The sequence below is a fragment of the Vulpes vulpes genome, chromosome 15 (assembly GCF_048418805.1).
Source record: "Vulpes vulpes isolate BD-2025 chromosome 15, VulVul3, whole genome shotgun sequence".
NCBI lineage: Eukaryota > Metazoa > Chordata > Mammalia > Carnivora > Canidae > Vulpes > Vulpes vulpes.
In genome coordinates, this window is record NC_132794.1 from 105,382,410 (window position 1) to 105,398,121 (window position 15,712).

Consider the following 15,712-nt stretch of genomic DNA (forward strand, 5'->3'; position numbering starts at 1 on the left):
GAGAATCCTAGACCTCTGTGAGCAATGCTTTTGCTCAGGGTCTCCAGCAATCGGAAACTTTAATTTGCTGTAGCTACTGCTTACGTATAGCAGGAGACGTGTGAAAGAGATGGAAGGTTGAGGGGGTTCCAATGTGCCAATGTCAATATCGTCACCCTAATAAACACATGCTGTTCCTGGTAAATGTGCTGATGTGGTGAGAATGATTTTGAGGCATGGGAGAGGGAGCATTGCCCAGAGCCTTTGCATCCTAGCTTGGCACTCAAGACTCCTCACACACTTGCTTTAAACTCTTCCTTCGAGTTCTCCTCCTGCCTCTTTTTATGCAGCCTGCGTCTCATTGGTCCCAAACTATTTCTCATGCATCCCATTCCCTGCATGCTTTCCCTATGCCTGTCCCTTTACTCTCAAGAAGCCCTTGATCTAAAATGCCCCTCCCTCACCTGATAGATCCAAAGCCTACTCACCAGTAAGGGCTGGGTTCAAAGATTATCTACTTGTCAGACTTTTATTACGTCTACCCCCACCTGGCAGTGATGTCTCCCTCCTCCAAACAACCTGGGCATTTTTTTTTTTTCTTTTCCTCATCATGTTAGACTTGATATCAAGCCTGACTTCATGCTCCATAAGGGCAGGAGCTGTGCCTCATTTTCTGCAATAAATGAGTTCATGACGTTTCCTGGGCATACACAGCCTCATGTCATAAGCTCTGCCCAAGAATGGGGCAGGGTCAGGAAGCTATGCTGAGCAGAATCCAAAACTTAACTTCTCCCTCCCCAAAACATGAGGAGGGAGTGCTGTGGCTTAGAGTTTGGGGAATCTAAACCAGTGTCCACAGGATCCTACGTGTCCAGACGAAGGGTCCAGAAAACAAACTGAACTTTCCCCTTTCTACTCAGATGTTTTCCTGTTGGGTGGCCAAAAGCCTGAAACAGCTGAATTCCTGGGCGCTCTACAAACCTCTCCCATCCCCAACTTTCCCAAATATTTTATTCCAAAACTCTGTCCAAATAAAAAATCCCTAAAGAAACTCAAGTGCTAACACTGAACACATGAGTCCAAGAACCAGAGATCCGAGTGGAAATAAATACCCTGTCTTTGCCAGGTAGATGTTGTCAAATATAGGAACATGCAAATATATTTATCTCAAGTGGGTTGTAAACAAAGCATGCATCTCCCTCGAGGTCCAAGTTCATTTACAAAAAGATGGTAACTGGTTTTGGAGAATCTCATACGCATGAAGCCAAGGATCCTCCCTTTCTGTGTGATCCAGGAGATTTGGCACTGTTCTGTGAGCAATGTGGTTTTAAAACGAAGCCCAGTACAAGCTTTTGATCTATATAGGACAGTATGTGTGCATGTGCAACCCTCCTGAATCGACAGGCTAACAGTGAATGCTTCTTTCCCATACAGAATCTGGGTTTATTACTTTGCTTTGGGACACACACATCTTTGGGGTTTTCTACATATATAACATGTGCAGAAGTGAGGTAGGAGTCTGTGGACCAACACCCAAGTGTGGCCTTGGCAGCTCTGGGGACACCGTCCTATTTTCAACAAGTGATTGCTGTTAGAGGGTGAGCTAGTAAAAATGTTCCCCTGAACCCATCGTGAATTGCAACAGGAGGAAACACTCCATCACTGAGGAGTGACACTAATGTATTCTATTAGATTTGCTTATCATGTTAAAGAGCATATTAAAAGGAAATGTTTGGAAAAGAGATGCCATAATGTGGTATGATGGATTGAGAATTCCTAATTTGGAAAAAATGTGCTAAGACAACATGATTGATGTGAGTGACCTACTTTATTTTATAAGAAAGTATGAGTTGCCTCGGGCTCATTGGTACACATATTTGGAAAAAGTTGTTTTTTTTCCACATTAAGTTTTTATTAACATTTTCAAAAGAGCAGAAACACCATAGAAGGATATAAGTTGTGACTTGTCAATGCAGATGTGTTTGTAGTCACTTGCTGCTTAGAAAAACTTATCCCCTTGCTGGAAGGGTTTCTGAATTAGGAGTTTCTTGCCAAGTGAACACCTGATGGGGAGAAATATGACACCTTTTTGACTGATAAAAAACGACAGGGAAGGGGCATTTTTATTTCAAACACAAATGGGTCTTCTGCTACTTGTAGCTAGTGATCTCTCAGAATGATTAACATTTCATGGAGCCTCCTGGCCACCTTCCTGCAGCAGAGCGCAAAGGAAATTGAGACTGATTTAACCATTTTATTTCTCCTCTGGAAACTGGAGCCCAAAGTTGTGGTTCTCCGTTCTCAAAAGAAGCTGCTTGGTCTGGAATTTGGGAACTCTAGGGGTTTATCCCAGAAGCAGAACTGTGGGGGTTCCAACAGAGGGTTGGTGGCTGACAAAACACTCTGTTACCATTAAAATGACGTTGCCTGGGAGTTTAAGACTTAGGAAATGCCCACGGTACAAATGTTTACAGAAGAAAGTGGGATCTGAAGAAGAAATATGTATTGAAAAGTGGAGGTAGAAGAATAAATTGGTACAAGCTTTCTGGAGGGCAATTTGTCAACTTGTCACCAAAGCCTTAGATTTCTGCATGCCTGTGGACCCAGAAATCCACTCCTAGAAAGTTCTCCTAAAGAAACAATCATGAATACTCAGAGAGTTTGCAGTAATTAAGATGTTCTCTATAGATTTCTAAAATTAAAGAAATTGACTCTCTAAATGTCTGCAGTTGGGGGTTGCTTAAATAAATTCATGCATTTAATGCAGCTGTTGACATGATAATGTAGAATAACAACACTGTGGAAAAAGGTTTGTGATAGTTTATTAAATAGGAAAAGTGGGTTAGAAAGTGTTATGCATAGTATGATGCTATTTGAACAACTCTGTATACATATACCTACTTAATTCTTAAACCTATGCATTATACACCTCAGTAGACATATGTGCAATGTCATATATGTTATGATACTATTTTATGTATATATATATACACATACATATACATAAATGTATATAATATATACAGTATATGTGTATATTGTATCTTTTGGGGGGTGAGACATTCATCAAGTGCTAAGAATAACTTTTCCTAAGGAGTAGATTTTACAGGTCCTGTTTGTCCCTCTCCTTTTGTGTGTTTTCATATTCTACAATAGATATGTTTCCCTTTTGTAATAAGTAAAGCAGCTATTAAGTGGAAAATCCAAGAGACTCAACAGATTACTTAATAGAAACAATAAGAGAATTTGCAAGGATTCCCAGACACAAACTAAATAGTTTTCTCATATAATAGAAATAGCCAGTTGAAAATATAAAAATTGTTCCTTTCGCTACAGCAAAAACAAAACAAAGCATAAATCACCAAAAAATTGGAAATACCCTAATTTGTGTAAGAAATACCTTAGACCTGTTTAGAAGCAAGTTTGAATACGCTGACGAAAATCTAAATAGAGCACCTGGGTGGCTCAGTCGGTTAAGAATCTGCCTTCAGCCCAGGTCATGATTCCAGGGTCCTGGAATCTAGCCCTACATCTGGCTCCCTGCTCAGCAGGGGTCTGCTTCTTCCTTTCTATCTGCCTCTCTCCCGCCTCATGCTCTCATTGTTTTCTATTTCTTAAATAAATAAATAAAATCTTACACAAAAGGAAAATCTAAATAAAATATATTTCTGCTTGGGATGTTGAAATATTGTTAAGATCTCAATTCTCCTCCCAAGTTAACTCGTTTATAAATTTTATGCAACTTCAATAAAGTTTCTGATTAAAATAACTGGCAAGTTGACTCGCAATATTATCTAATATTATCTGCCTACAGAGGGCAGATACATGAGGATAGACAATTTTTGTAAATGAAGAAAAATGAGACGGGGCTTGCCCCATTGGACTTGAAAAGATATTACAAAAGTCGGAATAATTAAGCAGTATGCTAATGTACAAATATCAAATAGATAAAGAAATAAAATAGAATGTAGACTAGAATAAAATAGGCTAATGGAATAAAATGTAAGTGATGTGATAGAGATTGTAATTTGTATTTATGGAGAAAGGCTACATTCGGTGCATTGATGGTGCTGGAATAATCAGTTACCCATTCAAGAGGGGAAAAAAATAGGTTTTCACCTCATGTCACATTCACAGAAAAAAAATTCCTAATGTTTTAAAGATGCACACATTTTTCAAAATTATAAAAGTTGCAAAAGAAACAAGATAAAAGTAATTCCATAATCTTAAAATTGTGAAAAGCCTTCCTTGAAAACAGACAAGCCTCAGAATCTATAAAGAAAAGAAACTAGGGGAATCCCTGGGTGGCTTAGAGGTTTAGTGCCCGCCTTCAGGCCAGGGCGTGATCCTGGAGACCCGGGATCGAGTCCCACATCAGGCTCCCTGCATGGAGCCTGCTTCTTCCTCTGCCTGTGTCTCTGCCTCTCTCTCTCTCTCTCTCTCTCTCTCTGTGTGTGTGTGTGTGTGTGTGTGTGTCTCATGAATAAATAAATAAAATCTTAAAAAAAAAAAAGAAAAGAAACTAACAATTTTACCTGCATAAATATTCAAATCTTTGGTATGGGAGATACACACTATAAACACAAGACAAACTAGGGACATAGAGTAACTGATATGACAAGCAATTGGTTAAAAGCTTTACTATATAAAGGGCTGCATTACAATAAGAAAAAGACCATCACACCAATAAAAAGATCAGGAGACAGAAATGAACACTTTACAAAAGAAGAAATACAAATAGCCACTAAATGTACCAAAAAAAAAAAAAAGAAGCTCAACCTCATTAACTAGCAGTTTAAAATGAGAAGACAATAATATTTTCCCTCATCACTATCAAAGTCTTAAAAAGGAAGAGAGTACTCAACGTATTGAGGATGCGGAGAAAGATTTTTGACCCATGACAGGGAACTGATCCAATGGAAATATTACAAAATGGCCCAAGAGATGTAGAACACTCTGCAGTTGGTTGAAGGAAAGAGGCAGACCTACCTATGTGAAGATTAAAAAAAAGTCCAAGAGACAAGATACCCTCGTGATCTCAATTTCTGTTTAAGAAGTAGGAAAAAAAAAAAAAAGAAGTAGGCAAAACTATTGGTGTATTGAGAAGAATTTCTACAGCGGACTGTCAGTGGCAGTGGAATGGGGGAGGCGTCTTCACTGACTCTTTCCTCTTCTGTCACATTTACATTTTTTTATGATCATGTATCACTTTTATAATAAAAAACAACGCACATCTGACATGTACTGTCAGCCCAGAGGGGGAGGCAACTTGCCCAAGGTGGACAGTACATGAAGACCAGCGGCTCTGGGTGTCCCAATGCCCAGGCTCCCACTGCCCCCAGGGTTCCTTCTTCCTGCTGAAGAAGAGCTTCACCCCCATGGAACCCAGGAAGCACCCTGAAAAATGCCATTTGTCGCCACCTGTCGGCCATGCATGGCATTGGCTTAATGGGTTTCAAGTGGGGCCATAAGCCGGACGTTGTAATGGGACAGCTCAGTCAGTGCCAGGGCCAGTTTGCCCACTTGCCTCCTAAGGAAATCCTGTGAGGGCGTCTGTGGTTCTAGAAGGACCCCCTGAGAAATACAAATCAAAAACCACAATGAGATACCACCTCACACGAGTGAGAATGGGGAAAATTAACAAAGCAGGAAACCACAAATGTTGGAGAGGATGTGGAGAAAGGGGAACCCTCTTGCACTGTTGGTGGGAATGTGAACTGGTGCAGCCACTCTGGAAAACTGTGGAGGTTCCTCAAAGAGTTAAAAATAGACCTGCCCTACGAGCCAGCAATTGCACTGTTGGGGATTTACCCCAAAGATACAGATGCAATGAAACACCGGGACACCTGCACCCCGATGTTTCTAGCAGCAATGTCCACAATAGCCAAACTGTGGAAGGAGCCTCGCTGTCCATTGAAAGATGATGGATAAAGAAGATGTGGTCTATGTATACAATGGGATATTACTCAGCCATTAGAAACGACAAATACCCACCATTTGCTTCGACGTGGATGGAACTGGAGGGTATTATGCTGAGTGAAGTAAGTCAATCGGAGAAGGACAAACATTATATGTTCTCATTCATTTGGGGAATATAAATAATAGTGAAAGGGAATAGAAGGGAAGGGAGAAGAAATGGGTAGGAAATATCAGAAAGGGAGACAGAACATAGAGACTCCTAACTCTGGGAATCGAACTAGGGGTGGTGGAAGGGGAGGAGGGCGGGGAATGGGGGTGACTGGTTGGCGGGCACTGAGGGGGGCACTTGACGGGATGAGCACTGGGTGTTATTCTGTATGTTGGCAAATTGAACACCAATAAAAAATAAATTTATTATTAAAAAAAATAGAAGGACCCCCTGAGCTGAGGAGTGGTGAGCCTTCTGCCACCCACACGAATGTTCCTGGATTTGCTATACGGGGAAACCTCACAAAGCTGGTGGCACAGGGCATTCCTGGTGGGGTGGTGGAGGTGGGCCTCAAAGTCCATGATGTCAGCTTGTACTGTAAAGTGCTTTATAATGTGATTTTTCATCGATTACCTCATTTGATTTCCAGAATCATCTCCTGAAAGAAGAATCAGCGGACTGTTATTCCCATTCCAGAGGAAACCACTGAGACTCAGGAGGCTGAGCCACTGGCCAGGTCACACAGCCGGGAGGTGGGGAAGAAGGAATGAGAGGTTGGGTCAGCTTGGCCTTCGTTCCCTGCTCCTGCCACACTGCTGCTTCTCTTCTGTAAAAACACCCACCCACCCTCGGTGCCTGGAAGCAAGTTCCCCTTGCTGGAGATTGCCCTTGACCATGGACACTGTGGAGTTTTCTGCGTGGTCTAGGATGACTTCTGGCCCCAGCCCCTACCCCCGTGCCTAGCATGGCCTGGGTCTTCTCTGCCAGCATTTTTCTCCTTGGCAGCTAAGACTGGTTGAGTTGACTGTTTAAGGGACCCAGGAGAAGCGCACAGATCTGAACATTCTCCAACAGAGGTTATCATCCTGCCCAGGAAAGGCTTCTAACCACCAGAACCTGGTCTGGGAGCCCCAAGAGGCATTGGTTCCCACTTGTGCTACATCAATCTAGAATAATGCCTGCCATACAGCAAGTGCTCAGGAAAGGTTTGCTGAGTCAGTAGATTGGTAAGATCCTGGGTCCCCACTCCAGGTTTTTGGATCTCACCCTGACCTCAGGCTAGCCCTGTCCCCACCCTGAGACTCTTCTTCCCCCAATATAGCATGGGTGTGGGCCAGTTTCTGGGACTTGAAGCAATGCCACATGGCTACGGGACACTACGAGCTTACATTCAGAACAAAGGGGTTGGAGGAGCAGAGGCCAGCTCTGCGCAAGAGACATAGAGCCAGAGGCTGCAGAGAATGGCAGGAGGGTATCCAGAGAACTATTCCGAGCCCACCTTTCTAGTAGTTTCATTGGCTTCAACTTCCCCAAGAATTTGACTCCACCAAGAGCAGCCCCTTAAAATCAGAGACCTTGCTTTTCTGCTTCTGTTTGTCCTCAGCACATGGCAGGTGCATGTGATTGAACGTGGGCTCTTGTAACAATCTGCCACAGTAGAAATGAGAAGTTTGGGAGTATAAATGACACTATAGGCTACGCAGGCCAGCTCCCTCCATTGGAACCCAGAAGATTTGCCGACAATCCCAAAGAGAGAAGGAGAGGGAAGCAATGGAGAAGATCTGGGCAGGATGAACGAGCTGATTTTCAGAGATCAGCCAAAGCCAAGGCCAGCTCACTTGGCTTGGGTTGGGGAACCTGATTGGGAGTCACCCAGCACATACCAGAACCCCCACATTGGCTCCAGCCAAAGCTCAATTACTGCTGGGAGAGGCATGATGCTCTCATAATGAAGTCATATCTATCGAAAAGATCCTTGAGGCTACTTACCTGTGAAATAATTACATGTGCCTCAGAACTAGGAGATCAAGGATTTTTATCCAACATCCCATGATGCTCTTAAAAAAAGGTTTCACTATAAACTGCAGGTGGGGTGGGGAGAGGCAAGATTTCTGAGCCAGGGCACCATGTTTTAATTCCACCTTTTATGTTCTGGCATCATCTCATCTACGTGTATATATCTCTCTATAGACATATTAAAACAACATTAAAGGAGATTAAAAGAGCAACAATTGTCATCCATAATCATATTGCTATAACTCAGTTGTACCCACATGCATACACTTTATTTAATTACACAGGCCATACACCAATGTACTTTCAATGTCAGAAGTGAAACCATCAAGAAGTATACATTGTATAGTTGTATACATACATTGGAGTCAGTAATCGTGCCTGGTGCACACCATTCCCCCACCCGTTCCCCTTTCCTCCCTTGAAGTAGCACTGTTGTCATTTGTGTATCTTTCCAGATTTTTTTTTCCAAGATCTCATTTAAGTATATACATGTAATGTATATTAGGTAAGTGTTTTTTAAAACATTAATGGGATCATATTATGTATTGTTCTGGAATTTGCTTTATCCCCCTGTAACAGGTCTTGGAGATGTTCTTATAATACTACATATAGATAGCTACTCCCATCTTTTTAATGGTAACATGACTTTCTGTAGTATGGAAGCAACACAATTTTTTACTAGTCCTCCACTGAAGGACACATGGATTGTTTCCAATTTTTCAATATCCTACATAGTGAATATATATATATATATATATATATATATATATATATATATATAGCTTTGTTCAGCCTTAAGCTTTCTGCCTCTATCACGTGGCTGATGAATCTTTTTATTCATGTCAGCAGATTGTCCTATTGGGGAATGTCAGCTCCACGAGGGCAGAGATTTTGTATTTTCTTTACTTCTATGTCCTCGGCGCCCATCCCAGTGCTTGCTCGGCAGCTGTGCACAGTATATATTTGTTGGATGAAAAACTGACCAGCAAGAGGAGGACATAGCTGCAAACTATTTTAACATTAATGCTGGTCTAATGCTGGAACTTTACAGAGCAATGTTTGCTTCCTAATCACATTCTGTCCTTGGAACAATTGTGTGAAGTCAGTAGATCCTACATTGTTGTTACCCCCCAACTTGGTGATAGAACAGCATCAGGAGGAAAAAAACATAGGGGATTTTATATCTGGGCACACTAAATACTAGTTATCTAGTTTCCCAAATAATCTTTGAGAGCAAGAATCATGATCCACTAAATTGTTTAAGCCCTGTTAATTGCTGGTCAGGTGCAAATTTCCTTATAAATGGTAAATGCGCTATATTGATTGAATGACTAAATGATTCCCAAATACTATAAATACATGATTGATTGATTGATTGATTGATTGATTGATTGATTGATTTTTGAGGGAGAAGCAGGTTTTGCTGAGCAGGGAGCCCCATGCGGGGCTTGATCACAGGACACTGGGATTGTGACCTGAGTTGAAGGCAGATGTTTAACAGACTGAGCCATCCAGGTGCCCCTAAATATGTGATTTTAAGTGGTGCCATACATCTGTGGGCACAGTCTACTAACCCACTTTGTTTTCAACACAGCAACCAAGCTATCCTGGCCCAACTTCACCCCCTGGTGGCTGGTATGGGGAATGGCCTTTCTTTCCTCCCCTGTGTTGGGGTTGATGCTTTTACCTGTTTCACCACTGGGTCAAGTTTTACCTGTGACAATCCTTTTCCAAGGTTTACACATCTTCTAAATTTCCATTCCTTTTCTCTTTGGAATATTAAGTATTGCCCACCTCTGCTCCCTTCTAATTTGAAAGTCAAAACCAACCAACCCCAAACATGACTGAGAGGTCCAACTGTCATGCTCTGCCAAGAGAAGGAAAGACATATATTTTGAAGTAGAATCAGATCTAGCACCACAACCCTTCAAAGTGCCCCAGGACCTGAAGGGTGTCCCTCCAGAGCTTCATCTAATTCCTTGTCCCAACAACTCACACCGCTTCAAAATGTGTTCTCCTCTGCCAACTAGCATTCACTTCTATTTTTGTTTTCTTTAATTATGACAACCTCTGTCACCACATCTATGAATCTTATTTATTTACAAGGTCATCTTCCTCTACTAGACAGTGAACTGCTTTAAGGGGAAAGATCATAGATTTTTCATTTTTGAATCCCAAATGCTAACACAGTGTCTGGCAGAGAGCAGGCACATTTTGGCGGGGAGAGGGGGAAGGAATTTGCTTTTCATAGCAGTACAACCAGTACAATTCAACACACTTCTATTCCTACCAAGCCTACAATCCTTTATCTTAGGAGTAGGCATCCAATAGATTTTTGAGGGGAGGAGAAACTTGAAACCTTGACTATTGTTTACCATTTTTAACACTGTTGCTGTGAGGGACAACATTCTGAGTCCTAGACAGTGATGAAGAGAGAAACTTTTGGAACATAATCTATTTGAAACTTTAGGCCTTCCAGCTTCCTTCCTGACTCAGCACAGATTCTTGTTAGGATCCAAGGGACACCACGCCTCTATCAGGAAATGCAGTTCCTGACTACAAACATGGAGGAGAAACAGCATCAAAGAAGAGAGAGTCTGGTAGATGGTGGGTCCCAGCAAGATCTTAAGATTGCTTACCCTGTTAAGGATCCAGTCCTCTTGGATTTAGCCATGGGCCTGCAAAAGGGGGCTGCTGGGGGCGGCTGCTTTATGGGGCCAAGTCTGGTATCCCTTTCTGTAAAGGTCCAGGTTCTGTGTATGGTATGTCTTAGCTGAGCATCTTATGCTTCTTTTTTTTTCTTTTACCTCCCCAGCTTGGTCTTTGGCTATGATATTTGCCCAAGATTCTTCCTTTTCTTTCCTTTTCCTTTATTGAGGTATAAAATTCTATAGTAAAGTCCACAAGTCTTAAGTTCAATGAGTTCTGGCAATTATATACATACATGTTACCATCACCCAAGTCAAGAAAGAGGACCTATCTAACACCCCTCAAAGTTTCCTTGTGCCTCTTTGTACCCAGACCTCTGCCAGAGGCAACCACTGTTCTGACTTCTATATCCAGTTATGCATTTCATAAAAACAGAACTACATGGCGTGTTTCTTTTCTTTCTTTATTTACTGGAACAGCAATAATGAAAATGTGTAGACATAATCAAATTTCTTTTCTTTTTCAAGGTGTCAAAAGTTAACATCCCCAAATGTTTGACAGTGGTGGCCTCTGGCTAGGGGAAATTCAAGTGCTGTTATTTACTTCTTCACACATTCTGGTCTTGTATGAAAATATTCATATAATTTTATAATAAATAATGAGACAAAGCTTTTCCATGGAATGGAAGGACATGGCTCCTGGAGAAGTGCAGAAGTGAGGTTCAGATGGGCATGGAGCTGGAGCCCTGGCTGTCTGAAGGCTTATGCCATTCCCTGGCAAGGCTCTTCCTGGTGGCAGGGTACTTGGTACATCCCCTCCAGGTTAGAGACCTCTCAAGTAATTTCCTGTCTGGATTCTTGGTTATGCTTTTGGATACGGAACCATTTGACCAAAGGATTCCTCCTTTAAACTCTTCCCTTTGGATCTTAGCAAATAGGAAACACTGTCTAAAGCAAGGTTTAAAAATTCCATTAAAATCATGAAAAATACACACATACATAAATTTGAATTTTTATGATACATCTGAGCTTTAGTGATGAGCATAGGGCAAATGATTATAGAGCAAAATATATAAGCATAGGTAAAATCTATACACGGTCATCTCTGAATATCATTGAACACAGACAAGAAGCAGTTCCCTGTTTTGTTCCTCTGATGGCTCTGTGACACAGCCGGGTACACACATGGAGAAGGAATGAGTACGAGAGGCATAAATGAAGAGAAAGTTTTGAATCCCCCAAATAATATTTGCAGGAACACTTAAAGAGAAAACAACCTAGCAATTTCACAACAGAATGCAAGGCCTGACTCTGTTGGTTAAATGGTCCCATATGTGGTGTGCAGAGCTGGGAGGCTTGGAATGGGCTGGCCCGGGCCAGTGCCAGGGCTCTGAGTGAACTGCCTGGGCAGTGAACACGTTGTTCAACTTCGCTGAGCCTCTCTAACTGGCTAGTAACAGCAGTATCCACCTCTCTGGGCATGTGGGAAGGTGGCTGAAGCAAGGTGTGAGCAGGCTGTCTGCAAGCCATATATGCTACCCATATGCCATCTCTCTTGTCTGTTCCAGATCTGGAATAAATGCTCCGGAGAGAATGTGGGATCTAGGATCTGTATTTTGTGATAATTGACTTACTGGGGGACTCGGAGCAAAGTGTTATCCTTTTTCTCACAAAGTGTTATCCTGATTTCCTCACTGGGGAGAAGAGGAACATTATGTTAGGATGCAGGGGCTAGGGGGAGGAGGACGAGTTGTTGGAATCACACAGCCCTGGGTTAGAATCCAAACCCCTTCATTTACTAGCTGTGTGTGTGTGTGTGTGTGTGTGTGTGTGTGTGTGATCTTGGGGTGAATCCCTTTCTTTCGAAGTCTCAGTTTTCACATCTGGAGAGTGGGAATAGACTGATACTTCCATGAATTTCTGAGAAGACTGGATAAGATAGAACCTTGTAATGGATGCGTAGCACAGCATCTGTACAGGCGCCATCAGTGATAGAAGTGGACTGTCTCTCATGCAAGATGCCCCCGCAGCAAATGAGCAATGAAATAGACCCTATCTTGTTCCCAGCACACCTGAGCAGCTGCCCCTTGAATCAGAGTCAGCGGGGCTCAGAGCAAGGGGCAGAAATATGGAACTCTCATGCTTACACAATGAGAATCAAGTTTTCCACCACGCTGGGCAGAGGCAAGATGGATCACCTGGATGGAGAAAATGCTACAGATGGGCCAGATGTGCTGAAGCCCATCTGGGGGAGATCCACGTCCACATGGTTGGCACTGTGATCCACTCTTCATCTGGAAGGCTTGGCATCCCCTGCGTGTTCAGACGCCTGGCCATGCAGCCAGGCCTGGAGACTGCAACCACTGGGGAGGGGGAAGGTCGGTTGTTTTATTTTTAGCAACACGAAGACGTTCTCCCACTCCCGGTCCCCAGCTCTGTCCTAGGAGCCCTCTCAGGGACAGAGCAGGGAGGCCCCAACCTGCAATCTTCCACCCCTGTGACTTCCACCAAAACCTTTCCAGAAGGCTGGGGATTGGACCCAGATCAGAGTTGGGCTCCGACTCGCAGAGCTCAGGTTTTTGTTGGAAATGGGAAACCCAAATCTCTTGGTGAGCTGTGTGTGTGTGTGTGTGTGTGTGTGTGTGTGATTACAACTTTCACTGCTTTATTTCACAGACCAGGTAGCCATTGGGGGTGGGGGTGGGGGCTCTTTTTAAGAAATGGCCCACGCACCCTGGCAGCCTCCCAACCTCCTCCGTCTGGCCGCTAGGTCTTCTTGCTCCCCCCACACCCCAACCCAACCCAGCCCCTCTCCCGGACTCCCAGGCCTGGGGGTGGAAGGAGCCGCCTGCCGCTTCCCCACTGGAAAGTTGGGGCGTTTCTCAGGTCTGAAGCTGTCTTGGCCGTACCTGGCTTCCACAGTCTCTTCCTTTCCTTTCTCGTCCGCGCCCCCTCCCACCACGAAGTGGGTCTCGGGTGCGGTTCCTGCCTCTTCCAGGGGCGCACGCGTGCGACCTGTGAGGTGCCCGACCCGGTTCTCCCCGGCCCCGCCGCCGCCGCCGTCCGCTCACTCCGGCCCCTGGAAGAAGCGGGCGGCCGCGGGCAGCACCGGCCGGGCGGGCGCTCGAGCCCCGGGCAGCTGCTCGGAGCGCGGGCCCCGGAGGGCGGCGGCCCGCAGGCGGCCGAGGCCGGGACCCGCCGGAGCCGCACCCCCCGCGAGGCCCGAGCCCGCCGCGGCGGCGTCTGCAGCCCCGAACCTCCGCCAGGCCTCGGCTGAGCATCTGCCGCACTCCCCAAATTCATTTTTAATTCATGACATCAGGTTAGGGACCGTCTGAGCCTCTAAACGGCCCCTCTCAAAACCAAAACAGCCACCACCACGCAAATGCAAAGTCCAGAACGTCAGTCTTGGGACTGGTCCTCCCTCCCGTCCCCAGGGCCAAAAATTGGACCCCCCGGGTATTTGTCATAAAGACAGAGCTGGCGTCAAGGTGGTTTCGATCAGAACTCTGTAACGTTGCATTAAACAATCAAATATACACTTTCAGGGAGATTATAAGGCTCCCCCAAGTACTTTTGCACACAGGACACATATATAATAAATGTCTGTATATGTACCTATGCATCCAGAACTGAATACAGCTACAATATATACTGTGTAATTAAACACACGTTAATAAGTAATCTAATGTAACCTAAGAACTAGATGTTAAATATACGTCAAACAGCATGTAATATGATGAAACCATATAATCCATGTTATGTTAAATAATATGTAATACATAGCACATGATTATATATTATATATAATAATAGGAATGATGCATAATGCAAACGGACCATATACAATGTAATACACGATAGGTCACGTAGATTAAACAGAATGTCCTCCTCCGAAATATCCCAGAGGCCCCAGGAAGCCTGAGAAGGAGGCAGGTGTACAATGGTTCTGGATGCTGGTGGCACCGGCCCCAGTCTTTGCCGCATCCCAGTTCCCCACCAGCCCACGTGTCTTGGGGTGGACATAAAGATTTCAAACGACTAGCTCCTTATTGGAGTAATGGAGTTAACAGATTATCTCTTATAGAGGTCAGTCTCCAATGAGGGGGGTGGGGCGACACAAATTTCGTAAATGAGACCCTAGGGCATCCTTCCTTACGTTGCCTGAAAGCCCTGAGCACTTGGCATTCGGTCCCCCCCAGCGTCAACCTAAGTGTTCTGTCTCAGACACGTAAGACAACTTAAAGTGCCATTTTCGAATGTCGGCATTTAGAGGCAATTTGGAAATTGAAACGAATCTTTATATGCAAGACTTGACGTTTCGGAGGCCCTTTAAAGCTGCGGTCAGAAAGGCAGCTAAGAAACCCGTGGATGGGCTGCAAGGAGACGATTCAAAGCAAAGCAAAACGCACAGTTAGAAATTTGATATTAACCGCGCACTTCCAAGTAATGCAGCTTAATGATAATTGCTGCGAGTGTTTACTCTTCTCGTGCCGGAGAAACAGGAGAAACGCTTTGACAGAGAAGTTTACCCCGAAGAGTTACATCTTTTAAAAGGGGAAAATATCTTACAGGCCGACGCTGGCTTCCTGGCAAGCCAAAGCCGCGTGAGTGGGAGCCAGTTTTTCTCCAGTTACCTAGAGGCGGCACCTCAAAATCCAGCGTCTGGGAGGTGGGAGCGTGCGCTAAGCGAGGGTGGTTCTGGTGGGAAGGCGCAGCGCTCTCCCCAGGCGCGGCCTCCCCAACCCCGGCTCCCGGGTCGGAGGCCCGGGGCGCGCGCCGCGGAGAGCGCCCGGCTGCGGGCTTGTCCTCCGTCCCGGGGCGCGCCGCCGCCCGGCGGCTTGTTTGCCGTCCCTTTAACTTTCCATTTCTGATCCTCTTCCCTCCGAGCGCCCTGCCGCGGAGCGCTAGGCAAGCTCTGTCGTCTGTGGGCTCTCACCCCAGAGTCAATATTATCTCAGATGGGCACAATAGACTGGAATGAAAAGCTAATATTGAACCAATGAGGTCCCTGCCCGCGCCGCCGCGATGCCACCCTTTGTTGCGCTGCTCCCGGCGAGCCGCGGGCGGCCGGCTAAGCGGAGGGCGGCTGCGCTCGGGCCTCTCCCGGTCCCCCCCGGGTGGCGGAGACAGGCGGACCCCGCGCGGAGGCCCCGGAGGC